This window comes from Podarcis liolepis (genome assembly GCF_965112155.1).
Source record: "Podarcis liolepis genome assembly, chromosome: 3".
NCBI classification, from domain to species: Eukaryota; Metazoa; Chordata; class Lepidosauria; order Squamata; family Lacertidae; genus Podarcis; species Podarcis liolepis.
Window position 1 is genome coordinate 112,991,902 of NC_139557.1, and position 13,957 is coordinate 113,005,858.

The window sequence follows — 13,957 nt, forward strand, 5'->3', positions numbered from 1 at the left end:
AATTGTAAGCGACGCGAGCGGTTGTGTGCTGTGTTCTGGCGGCATTCCCTCCAAATAATCCTTCCCCAAAGCTCAATTCTCCTATTTTCTAAATTTTGAGGGCCCCAGAATAGTTTTATAACAATAACAATAACAATAATAATAATATAATAATAATAATAATTAATAATTTATTTATTTATACCCCGCCCATCTGGCTGGGCCTCCCCAGCCACTCTGGGAGGCTTCCACAGAAACCAGAAATACAGTAAAATATCACACGTTAAAAACTTCACTGAACAGGGCTGCCTTAAGATGTCTTCTGAATGTCAGGTAGTTGTTTATCGCTTTGACATCTGCTGGAAGGGCGTTCCACAGGGCGGGCGCCACTACCGAGAAGGCCCTCTGTCTGGTTCCCTGTAACTTGGCTTCTCGCAGTGAGGGAACCGCCAGAAGGCCCTCGGCGCTGGACCTCAGCGTCCGGGCAGAATGATGGGGGTGGAGACGCTCCTTCAGGTATACTGGACCGAGGCCGTTTAGGGCTTTAAAGGTCAGCACCAACACTTTGAATTGTGCTCAGAAACGTACTGGGAGCCAATGTAGGTCTTTCAAGACCGGTGTTATATGGTCTCGGCAGCCGCCCACAGTCACCAGTCTAGCTGCCGCATGGGGCATCCTATAGACTGAAAAGTACAGTATGTTTCATGAAACATAACACCTGAGCAAAACAAATTCAAGTTAGCTCAGGATTCCCTTTAAAAAAAAGCAAACCAATTATGTGATAAAAACTTTAATTCTAAACCAGCCACTAAACCAAAAGTAATAATTTTCCTTTAGAAATTATGCAGGTAGTTTTTTTTCTGTTGAGTTTGCCTGCCATCATCAATACTTTAAAGTTAGCCTTGGCAGGCATACACCCTGCGATGTCACAGTGGAAAAAGTCTGTTGATCTCACCAGAAACATACAGAAAGAGGCTGTGTTTCTCCCTCCTAATGTTTCTAAAGTAAATTGCCTCTGACATATGTTCCAGGGGAATACAAAATTTGTCTGCAGTGGAGGGACGTTCAGAGTTCTGCTAGCAGAGGACTGTTATCAAGAATAAAGAAAACTTCATTTTATTCCCCTCACCTCTCTGGTACAGTTGAAGGACCAGAAAGTTTTTTAAAAACTAGCAGTCCATGAACAGGGCCCTTTCTGGCAATATCAGAACTTTGGACACAGTTCTTATCTATTTTCTCTCTCTTCCGCATATCCAAAACAAAGGAGGTTTAAAAAAACACAATTTTCCTTTCTGTAGTCAAACAACCATGTACACACAGCAGGCAGGCAAGGCTGGAACGGCAGCTATTCCTAGGACAAAAAAGTAGAAGATCCAAAGTCCTGCATTGGGTTCAGGAAGAGAGGGTGTTCTCCTCTCCAGACGTCCTTTTTATTGAGCTTTCATGATGATATGCGTTCATTATGATATCACGGAGGTTATACACAACCCCACTTGATTATCCAGAATGTGTGCTACTTTATGATACCATTTCAAGCCATCCCTCCACACACACAAACACTGTTTTTCAGCATGATGCATCATATTTATTGGTGGATATCAATTCACTTCATTTGTGCTCCACTTTTAATCCAAAGTAAACTTACAATTAAAATCCACAAAAAGGTATGCATTATTAGGAAAAAGTGGATGTCCTTATGGTCTCTATAACTGATGAAATAGACTGAGTTCCAGGCTCTTCCTTCTAGAATAGCCTTCACGAACCTGGTGCTTTCCAGATGTTTTGGGCCACAATTCCCATCAGCCTGCCTCGGCCAGCACAGGTTGGCAAAGGCTACTTTAGGAGCCGAAAGAAGGAACTACAAACAGATGTAAGTGGGCTGGCTGAAAGTACAGATGCCAACCCACTGAAGCAGGATATGAGGTAGGGATGGAAATAATTGTATAGTGCTATTTTAGAGAGATTTAAAAAAAAATATGCAATTTTGGGAGAAGAAAGTGCATACGTATAGAAAATGGGGAACAAGAAATTAAATAGCCAAATAATTTGAGAGAGCTGTTCTGAATGGATGCTGTGCTTGTCTGAAATGGCAAACCCCATATACATGGTGCCTGGGGGAGATTTATGCAGCCAAACGTAACTGCTTTATTGCAAGTAAGAAAAGGTTAAGGACCACAGAATTATTAATAGCAAGAGAAGACTCAGGTTGGTCATGATAACCCCTAACCTTTAGGAAGGGAGAAGAAGAGGAGTTTGGATTTGATATCCTGCTTTATCACTACCCGAAGGAGTCTCAAAGTGGCTAACATTCTCCTTTCCCTCCTTTCCCTTCCTTCCCCCACAACAAACACTCTGTGAGGTGAGTAGGGCTGAGAGACTTCAGAGAAGGTGACTAGCCCAGCAGCTGCATGTGGAGGAGTGGAGACGCAAACCCGGTTCCCCAGATTACGAGTCTACCGCTCTTAACCACTACACCACACTGGGTTGTTTCCTGTTCCTCCCTCCCAGTCTCTCTTTCTCTCTCTCCTTTTTGAACCATGTAACTGAGCAGACGTCTGAGGCTATAACCAAGAATACCTTGCCTGTGTTGTCTCTGCTGTTGCATAGAGCGATGCATGAGTGAGACCTCTGACTATTGTAAGCATTTAAACTTACTTAGGGTTGTTATCTATTCACCCCAAGAGGGGTAGGGACAGGAGAGCACAAGTGTGAGTGCCTAATATGGGGACATTTAAAAGTATCACGCCCTGTATTTCCTGCACTTTGCAAACATTACAGGCATTTCTGTTTTAAAATCTGCTAGGAGTTCTTTTGACTAGAGACTGTCAAGCCCCACACTTTTTTGTATCCAGGCAGTCAGCTGTTTCTTTTTATTTTGTAGTTTCCCCCCACATGTGGGCATTCGCCAGTTATTTCCTAACAGTGCTATCCAGATGTTGTTGTACTCTCAATTCCCATCAGCTTCACCTAGCATAGACCATTGTCTCAGGGATTATGGGAGTCGTAGTCCAACAACAGATGAAGGGCACCTTGTTGGCTGCCCCTCACTTAGAGCATCCTCCTCTAGCCAGTCATATTCCAGATGTTTTGAACCACCACTCCCATCAGACCCAGCACAACACAGTTTATGGCAGGGCAGCACTGCCAAAAATGCAATACAATATAAGATGCTGGGTGTAAGACCTGAAAAATATGTGTGGTTTCAAAGGCTAGAAAGATATATCACACAGTTTCCTTGGTGAAGCAGATGCCCTTATAGTAAGTATGGCCCAGATCTTTCATAAAGGATCACCTGTGCTTGCACATTGTGAAATTTGCATTGTGACATCTTTGAGAAGAAAAGGAATGGGCCATTGCCTTCTGCTGCCTTAGTAACTGATTTGCAGCACAGGGCTAACAAGGCAAGACGGTGACTCTAGATTTATTTGAATCTGCAGTTACTCTAAGGAGTTCTGTCTCTGTTTAAACCGTCATCCTAAAACACAAAAGCCTCAATTGCTGCTGAATGCTGCTCCTTTCTTGGCAGGGGCAGGCAGAAGAGATCTCATTACTCCGTTGCTATCACAGCTACTCAGAGGCTTTTGACAAAGTCCCCCATGATATGGTTGCGGAGAAACTGGTAAAATGTGGGCTGGGTGAGGTAACTGCTAGGTGGGTTTGTAGCTGATTGACAGACCCAACCCAAAGGATGCTTGCTAATGGTTCTTCATTGCTGTTCAATGAATGTCTTTTTAAACAGCTTGGATGAAGGAATCAAGGGGATGCTAAAGTTCTGGTTTGCATTTGAACCCCTCCGGCAAAATCCTCACAGTCTGTGGGTGGCCATACGCTACCCAGAAATGCAGAATGTGGACAAGTCTTTTCAGTTTATTGCTGATTTTAATCTTTTTGATTTTTTTTATACCAGTGTTATTGTTTTACTCCTATTGTAAAACTTTAGAGTTTTTTGTTTGTTTGTTTACAGTCGAGCAATGTATAAATAAACCAGAGATAATTTAAATATTCTGTACTTTCCTACCAATAGGACTATTAATGTTTTAATAAGGCGGCAGTCTGTAGTCTATAAGTGCAACTCCTTCCAGGCTGGTTGCTTTCCTGCTCCAAATTGCACCCCACCCCCAGCTCCCAGCTGCTTTTCCTGACACAAGGTTCTACTCTGGAGGCGAGAAATGTTAATTGAGTGTTTCACAACTGAAATAATACACAGGTCCCCACTCCCTCCACTGTCTAAAGGTCTCCACTTTCCCTACTGTAAGACCATTAAGTCCAGGGTCTAAAATTACATAGTAGGGCAAAGAGAAGCTTTGAAAAAGGTGGATTAAATTGGGATATGGCACGGGGGACGGCGGTGTTGGAGAGAATTAAATCCCACCTTCCATAGCACTGCAGTTCCCCTCCCCCAGCTGCTTTTAACTGGAACAGCAAGGACCACAAGCAGCCCTGATGATGGACCTTCCTCATCTATGTCTAGATTAACAGAACACACTTTCATTAGTCAGACCAGAGAATTACTGGCAGGCCCACTAGCAAGGATTTTTCATGCTCTGAAAATGCAGAAGGAAAAGAGGGCAAGATGAAAATGCCAGTAAAATCACTGCAGAACTCCGCTTTCCTCCCTGAGCTCAGAGTTTCAGAAAAACACTATGGGCGCTCCAGATAAAACATGTAATCCACTCTAATCACTGTGCAAATGTTTGCATTCAGCTATTTTTGTTCAGCCTCCTTTCCTCTTGCTGTATTAAGACTAGAGCAATGTTAAATTCAAGAATACCACATTTTAATTCCTTGGTTTCTTCAGACCATGACATTTATTGGTTTTACATTCCCTTATTTCTTCTTTTGCATCAGAACTCAGCAGCGCTCGAGATACTTACCGGTGCTGAATTTTCTCCTTATTTTGCAACCTATTCAGAGATAACAGTACATTTTCCCTTGCTTGTAGATTTTCAGTATTTAATTTATATCTGCTTTGTCAGTTTATGTCTCTGCCCCTATCATTTTAGTTGCCCGGTTTCTCCTTGGACTCCTTCCTGTGTGGTGTAACTGTTTTTTCCATCTTGTCATTCTGTGGCTTTTTTATGGCTTGCTTTTGTTGCACACTTTCTTTTAAAGGAAGGTTATGATTTTGCATGGCATTTCCAAAACCTTCCCTAACCTTTTTTATAATGATCTGTGGAAAGTATTTGAGACAATGGTAATGATGAGGAACACAAGGATAGCCGAGGAATAATTTATTTTTCTTTTAATGTTGTGAATTTATTTTTAGACTCCTCTATTGTAAATCTATTCTAGGCCATTTCACACGCCACTGGTTTTTCTGTCCAACATTATAAAACTTACAAAGAGTTCTCTAAAAGAGGGCAAATGAGTTCACTTCTTCATCTGAGCATGATTAGACTGGATGTCTCCATGTAGTTTAATTCTGAATGGAAGCTGGCAATTTCTAAATAGTGGTGCAGTGAAGGGGACTCACTTGTTTTTACTTCTTTTTAATCAAGTACAGTAGATTTACATCCTGAAGCAGCAGTTAATGGGTTCAACAAAATTTATTAGCACATGATTACATGCTTGTGAAGAGGGAGATGTGTGTGGCCTTTTCCATTAGGCTCAAAATGGAAGTTAGCTTAAATGTGTATTTGCTGCTGAAAACAGCCCCTGCAAATTTAGTTCCCAGTCTTCTCACTGTAACACCTACATAGGGAAAAAATATGTGACATGCCACCACCTTGTCATTTATCTCACCTCATTCTGTATTGTTGACTGTTCTGGAGCAGATGGGACATAGCAATGCTCAACGTGAGGATGTCATGTTACATTCTCTCCACATATGCTGAAGCAAAAGGACAAAGAATTAAACAGAGGGCTATTTTTGGCAGCAAACATGATTTCATGTAGCATCTCCTCAACCAAATCATTCCTGAAACTAGTCATGAACCCAGAATGGAATTGATATCTTCTAAGAGTGTTTGCAGTTGCCTTGCTGCCACCTTCTCAGGCATCTTCACGCTCAAGATATTGTACAGTATTTGTGATCGGTTGTTAGCTGTCCTTAAACCATTGGATACAGAATGGGCTTAATTGGGAATAGCTGTACCACTGCCTCTTTAAGGGCAGCAGGGACCTCTCCCTCACATTACAGCATGCCAACACACCCTAGATTTAATTGGATAGGTTTAATTAGGATGGTTGCATGTTTAGTGTGGCATGTGGCTACTGTCCCAGCCTCAGGTCCCTGATCTGCAATATTTATATTATGTATTTAACAGAATGCATATATGAATCTAAACAGAACCTCTAAGCAGTTTACAAAAAATAAAAATAAAAAAATTGTAAATAAAAGACAAAGTTAAAAACAGATATTTGAAAAATGCAAAATGTAATTAAAATTAGAAGCTAGTAAGGTGATGGACTATGCAGAAATGGCAACGTTAACAGCTAAAATAAGAGAACTCAATGATTATAGTTTTGTGGAGGAAGCCTTTTTTGGACTATTTAAAGAAATATTATAGTTTTATGAATCCGTGAGCAGGATTTGAAGTATGAGCAACAGAAAGAATTAGGACTTGCTGTAATATTGTTGTGATATAAGAGATAGAGGATAGGATGCAGCAAAGGGGGAGAAAACAAAATCACCATGGGAAATGGAATGGGAAGTCGACAAAACAAGAGACAAAATTATGTATTGGAGTGTAAAAATGGACATTTTTCTTTATCCTGAAATAATAACAATAATAAAAATCAGAAGCTAAACAGGGAGTAAAACATGTCCGGATAGGCTTCCTTGAACAAAAATGTTTTTAACAGGCAGCAGAAAAAGAACAGTGAAGGCACCTGGCTATTGTCAATATGCAGGAGGTTCCAAAGTGTAGGTGCTGGCACACTGAAAGATAATAGAATCATAGAATTGTAGAGTTGGAAGGGATCCTGAGGCTTATGATGGCCCATTGTTAACCCATCAGGGAAGCCGTCAAGACAGCGAAGAAGTACAATACTAGGGCGGGGCAGCCCTTCCTCCAGCTGTGTGTTGGTGGGCAGAGACCAAAGGGGTTTAGGATTTCAGAGTCAATGGCGTAAGAGAACAGGAAAAAAGTGGCAAGCTAGAGGAAGTGGGTTTGGAGCACTATGTAGGCTGACTGGGACAGGCTATAGCAAAGAGACCCAGAGCATATGCCTGATTTGTCTGCTGTGCCTATGAGAAAAGCAAAGGACGCTCTTGAGGAGTAATGCTGTGCAACCCTCCATCCTCGGCTCAGGTTGTACATATGTGTAAATAAACCACATATCATAAAGACCACCCAGTCTCCACTGTGCCTCATTGTCCCAAAAGTTAAGCATACCTGGTATTCCTGGAATCTCTTATTGCTTGTCAAGACTGGGGTGGCGTGTAAGGTAGGCTACACCAGTAAGAGGGGGAAATAAACTCATTTTATTTCTTGGTTTCTCTCAATTCAGTTCTCAGTCCAGCATCCATCTTGAAACTACCCCTAAAAGCACATGCCTAGAGCATGCTGTTCCAATTCTTCAAAAGCAACAATTTTGCTTTTGGGCCACTAGGTGGCCACCACATAAACATGTCTTAAGGGGGTGACCTAAGGACGATGTAGATATTTATGGGTAGGCTGCTACAGTCTAGTCTGTTTTATCTATCAGAAAAACTATTAAAATTCTCACAACTGGAAAGGGAAAAAAACTTACTCATGACCAACTTAAACTATCTTTGCAGAATATATGACATGTTTAAAATGACTGGGAGCTGAAGGAAGGCATTGGGAAGATTATTTTTGAGCTCCAGTCAGATCATCAGTATACTGAAGTACTGTAAGACTTCTCTAATACCTGCAAGATGTGCTGCTCTGTTGCTGGAATTTTAAGTTAAAAATAGAATGCAATGAGGAGGAATCTCTTAATACTCAGAGCCAGCCCTCAACATTGCTGAAAATCCCTGGGGATAATTCAGAATAATCCAGCTGTGGACTTGTCTGTTTCTTTCTTCACTACAAGGAGTGGCATTTCTTTCCCACAGCTGACATTGACTGCTGATGGGGTTGCTATATACGATATTGTTACAGGTCTGGGGTAACAGAGTTTGGGGGTGAAAATGTACCCATAACTGCCAGCATTAGCAAATGTTAGAAATTAATAAAAGGCGTAGCTTTTGGATAATATTTGGAGTATTGAAGGAAAGATGCCAGGCCAATGGAAAAATACAGGCTGGGGCCTCACCTAAGATAGAAGCCGTTAATCATGACAGAAGATGTTGATGGCCCATCACAGAGAAATCCTTGGGTCTGTGTCAATAATGTAGGTTACAGGAAAATTGTTAACTCTTAGAACTAGGCTTCGAATAGCAGACAGAAGGGGAGGAGTTGCTTGGCCAGGGGTTTTCTGGGAAGGAGAAGCAGGAAGTGGGGAGATCTCCATGCAGGGATGTGGAAAGGCAGATGCCCTGAGAGCTGATGGAGACAATCTGAGGCAGAGGAAAGCCTCTGAATGCAATGCTGAGCTGTGCAAATGGCAAGCCCCTCGTGACATGTGAATGCTGTAAACGCTACACTCTCTCCATCTGCATCCAGATTGTTGTTGTTGTTTAGTCGTTTAGTCGTGTCCGACTCTTTGTGACCCCATGGACCAGAGCACGCCAGGCCCTCCTGTCTTCCACTGCCTCCCGCAGTCTGGTCAAACTCATGCTGGTAGCTTCAAGAACACTGTCCAACCATCTCGTCCTCTGTCGTCCCCTTCTCCTTGTGCCCTCCATCTTTCCCAACATCAGGGTCTTTTCCAGGGAGTCTTCTTTTCTCACGAGGTGGCCAAAGTATTGGAGCCTCAGGATCTGTCCTTCCAGTGAGCACTCAGGGCTGATTTCCTTCAGAATGGATAGATTTGATCTTCTTGCAGCCCACGGGACTCTCAAGAGTCTCCTCCAAATATGTGCTAATAAACCATATTTCTTAAAGACACAACAGTTTCCTCTGTGTCTTGATTCCCAATGGAAACGGGGTCCTAGGGGACCGTCTGAAACCTCCATTGAATCTTGCTACCACTCGGCAGAGATAGGGGGTGGCGTACAACCTTTGTAACCATATTTTTTCAGCTGGTAAATTTTGCTGCATAGTACAATACAAGGGGTGCCATCTTGAATAAAAAAATGGGGGGGAATTAAGCCCCTTCCGCATAATTGTTCATAAGACGTGTCACATGCACACCACATGAAGGGCAATACCCATCAACTTTGAGGAGCCCAGCCCCCTCAAATATTTTACGAAGGGATCTTGGCTCCTAAGGTACAGTAGCAACATGCCTAGCTGTAAGTTGGTGCCAGACACTTAGTCATCAGAGGATACAGCAGACACTCCACTCCACAGATCAAGGATTTGAGGAGTAGACAGGATCTCCTGGAACCAGAACTGGGGATCCCCTTGACTTCATTAAAACACTGACAGTTTTATTTTCAATCCCTTTTGCAATGATCCCTAACATTGAATTTATCTTTTTCACAGCAGCCACATACCAGGTCAACATTTATACCATGCTATCTACTATGACCTCAAGGTCTTGTTCCTGGTCTGTTGTGGCAGCTCAGACCTCATTAACGCAACTTAAAGCTACTGATTCATGTTGTAGCATTGGTCATAAGGGAAAATCTCCATTGTTCTTCTCTTTTTATGGCAGGACTTTCTAAATCAGATTTTGTTATGGTACCTTGTTATGGTACCTCCTGTTAATTCCTACTATCTGGTTTCTTTTCAGCCTTGGTCCTGATAATAGATTATAGTCCTTTGTTAATGTCTTTTTATCTCCCCTAAACATGATGTCCCAGAATACATACAATAGCCAAGATGTCTCCTTTGATAGCCATACCTAAAACATTTGAAGAAACTGTGCTGCATTACTCAAGATTTTCTGCTAATGTAGTTCAAATGAGCATCCCCACCCCCACACCCCGCGTGATTTCTTTTTCATGAAGAGGACTTCTGGAAATCATCGGATTGATTGTTGTACCAGTGTCTATACATCACTTCCAACATGGCAGGGAGGTCGCATCTGGGATTATGCTCAAAATCTGTGGTGTTGAGTAACATCTAAACACTTGTATTATTCATTATTGCCAAAACCTATTTGAATGGCTTTCCTTCCGACTGCTTGTTCCATAGCCTCCATATTAATTTGTATGCTTAGATTTTTCCTTTAACATAAGAAACACTTTAAATGGATGGAAAGACTGTTTATTTGGGAAAAAAATTGCTAAGTAAGTAAAACAAAAATGGGATACCAGAAACCTGGCAATTGTGCTTGGTAAAGTGTACAGGAGAATATGATGAGTCAATGGTTTTGTCTTGAGTTTTCATACAACAGCATATACCAACCACCTTGCCACCTCTTTTAATGACTATAGTAATTAGATTGTATATTCTGATTCTTAACTGTATCTTGGAATTGTTCCATTCCACTGAGACTTAACACCCTATTATTAGCTGTCTTACTTCTCTTTACTGTTAGTAATTATATGGATTTCCCTGTCAATGATCCTTCATTTTATTTTCATTAAGTATTTATTTTAATGTTTATATCTCAGTCATGGAACTTGTTTAAGCTGCTAGGAAACCTTCCTGACTGATGATTTCTTGCCACTATTCATCCTTTTGATGCTTGTAGCAATTGCAATTTATATGTTACATTATTCTCATCTTGTGATTTCATGTAAAACTGACATACTTTATATTCACCTCCTAAAATCTCATGTAGCTTTATTCTTATCCAATCTCCTTGTTCACAATAATATATAGACAATATATTTTAAAAAGCTTAATATAAATATTTCATATTTCTCATTCAAAGTATTATAGTAATAACTTTCTAGTACAATGCTTCATTTCCCCTCTTACTACAGGACACAGATCTGTGCACATCTGTTCTTCAAGGATCAAAGAACTTGCTGGATTAACTTGGCTGCTTTAGCATAGTAGGAAAAATAGATTTTTTAAAAAAGTAAGTTCTCAGCAAAGCTGAGAACAAAGAGCTAGATGGGAGGTGGGAAACCAAAGCAAAACAGACTAATTAAAAATAGGCCACAGTCATATAGGTTTCCAAAGTCTCACATGAGCAAGTGCTGCAAAGATTGTGCCCTGAGGCTTCCTGCTCTTAAACTCTACACTCCAAGGCATCAGTATCCCAATAAAGACAACATAAATTAATGGGTTAAATTAATCAGAATTAAAATGTGCTTGATGTGATGACAAAAGACAATTCTTTGTGTGCCCCCTCCACACAAAGTTTGACCACATGCCACATGAGAACAGTCCTTCTCTGTGGTGGCTCCCCATTTGTGGAATGCTTCCCCCAGCGAGGCTCACCTGGTACCATCATTTTATATATATATATATATATATATATATATATATATATATATATATATATATATAGTTTTAGGCACCAGATGAAAGCTTCCTCTGTAACCAGGCTTTTGGCCTTTAACCTACTGGGGCACGACTGCTTCCTGAATTAGGAAATTCAATTTATCTTGAGGCAGTTTGGTACCTCAAATGCCTTGCCCCTCCAAGGTGAAAGCTCTTTTTCTTAATTTTTTAAATTCAGCATATAGAGGCCAACAAAGTATTCCAGCAACAGAAAAAGACAAAAACGTATTAAAAAGCAAATGAGCTCCAACTGCATCGTCACTCACCAAAACAACTCCTGATAGCTGTGTGTATAAGCTGTGGAAATACGACTGCATCGTTCTTGCTGAGTTCGTCCTAAATTAATAGACAAAATACATTAACTTCGATAGGCCCTTTGTGGCCATTAATACTGACAAGAGGGGGCAAAAAGCCCACTGGAGGAAAAGGGGAAATGGATGGAGAAAAGAGAAAAAACTCTCCTTCATATGGATAATGGCCCTACCGGGTATCGTGGCATTTTATAAAAACATTTTTTGTTGTTGCTGTTGCTCCAGCCCATGAACATTTCCCTCATAGGTGTCTTACGATACGATACGATAATCTTTATTGTCATTGTCCCATACAGAACAACGAAATTGAAAAAATCTACATCAGACATTCAAAAACCGACAAGCCTGCTATCCCAACTATCCCAGCCTGGTTAGCCCCTAAAAACTCTGATACCCCATAATTGAATACAATATACTCACATAGAGACTACCTTACACTGTGTTTAAAACCAAAATCGCATTTGGATAGAAACTGTTTTTCAGACGGCTAGTCCTAGTCTTTATAACCCTGTACCTTCTTCCAGAAGGCAGAAGCTGAAAGAGATCATTTCGGGGGGGGGGGGTGCACTATCCTGCACTATCTCTGCAGCTTTCTTATGGCACCTGGAAGCATAGATTTGATCCAAGGTGGGAAGAGTGCACCCAATTATTCTCTCCGCAGTCTTTACAACCTTGGACAGCATTGTTTTCCCCCATACCATGCAGCTCCCAAACCACACACACAGACCATAAATTAATACAGTGGTGCCCCACAAGACGGAAAACTCGCTGGACGAAAGAGTTTTCCGTTTTGGAGGTGCTTTGCAAAATGAATCTCCTATGGGCTTGCTTCGCAAGACGAAAATGTCTTGCGAGTTCCTGCGGGTCCCCCCCCCTTTTTCTAAGCCGCTAAGCTGCTTATCAGCTGATCCGATAAACCGCTAAAAGCCGCTAATCCGTTAATGGGCTTGTTTCGCAAGACGAAAAAACCGCTAGACGAAGAGAATCACAGAACGGATTCTTTTCGCCTTGCGAGGCACCACTGTACATTCTCCACAGTACAATGGTAAAATGCCATCAACAGGTCCTTTGAGAGATTATTTTTCCGGAGGATTCTCCAAAAATATAACCTCTCTTCATCAGGTCTTTGCTGTTTTCTCCCCAGGTTAGGTCATCTCTCAACTGCCGTTCTGTTATATATTAAGCAGAGTTGTGTGGCGTTTCAAAAGTCTATCAGGCTCATTGTGGCATAAAGCTCCCCCTAGGAAAATGCGGAGTTACCCACAAATGTCTTGTGTCTGACATGTTATGTTTAAATATTGTCAATTTTAAAAACAAATTAAACATGTTTTTTTATTAATGCTCCCCCCCCCTATGTTTTTAGCTGTGCTTATTTTTATCTGTAAGACTCCTTGAGGGAAAAAGGCAGAGATTATTATTGTCATCATCATCTTCATCATCCTCCCTCCAAGGATAACACAAGTACCCTTTAGACAACATGAGTGCATGTCACTATAAAAACGAGTCTTCCAGGTGCCACACAAGACCCCCAGCAGCCCTTTTTTCTAGTGATACTAGATCTTAGCCAAAAGGCCAAGAAGCGAACGTGTTTGCATTAGGGGATGTCCTGAAGTAAAGGACCTTATGCTTTATATCTTGTGCTGCCCCTTATATAGTGAAGCAAGAGAACGATTTTTAGCACCTATAATGACAAGGTCCCCTGGCCAGAACCCGTCTGAAATGATTTTATATCTCCTCGCAGACACAGATAAGTATGTGACCTGGCATGTAGCACTCTTTGCAACTGCTAAGAAAATTAGAGCAAATTATATAGCCAAGATAGCCACCAACTGTAAAGGAGATGAATTTATTTGACCCTGTCTACATCAAGCTATATTCTATATCACCAAATTCCGAATATAATTGCAGTGTATCAATTAACATTATCTTTTAATATATTAGTGGCCATGTGATGATTTTAGCCTATTTTATTGTTTAATGCCTTAACCTGTATATTAAGGTATTTTTATAGCTCTGTTTAGAGTAGGTAATGTCTTGATAATATAAATGTGTTAGGTTTTTTGTATTAATCCAGCATATTTTCTTTTAGTTGCTGAATGATTCTGTGTACATTGCGGCAGCCTTTGGCTATGTGCAATAAAACTGACTGATTTCCCTAATTCGTCCATGCCCTGACTGATGTACTGTACTGTATTCCCATAACTTGAGGGGTGTGGTTTTTGTGTGTGCTAATGGGTTCCATAAACCACTATT

The 13,957-nt window shown here is 41.1% G+C and overlaps 1 long non-coding RNA gene across 2 annotated transcripts; it reads right to left on the reverse strand.

Annotated features, from left to right (window-relative positions):
• Positions 1 to 1,951: 1,951 nt before the first annotated feature.
• LOC310702893 lies at positions 1,952 to 12,400 on the reverse strand. 2 transcript variants are annotated; one of them, XR_014523759.1, is made up of 2 exons: positions 11,660 to 12,400; positions 1,952 to 5,809 (listed from the first exon to the last, which is right to left on the reverse strand). It is a non-coding gene; the product is annotated as an uncharacterized lncRNA (long non-coding RNA). The 2 variants fall into 2 exon arrangements; XR_014523760.1 differs by having other exon boundaries at positions 1,952 to 9,837.
• Between the last annotated feature and the right edge of the window lie 1,557 nt (positions 12,401 to 13,957).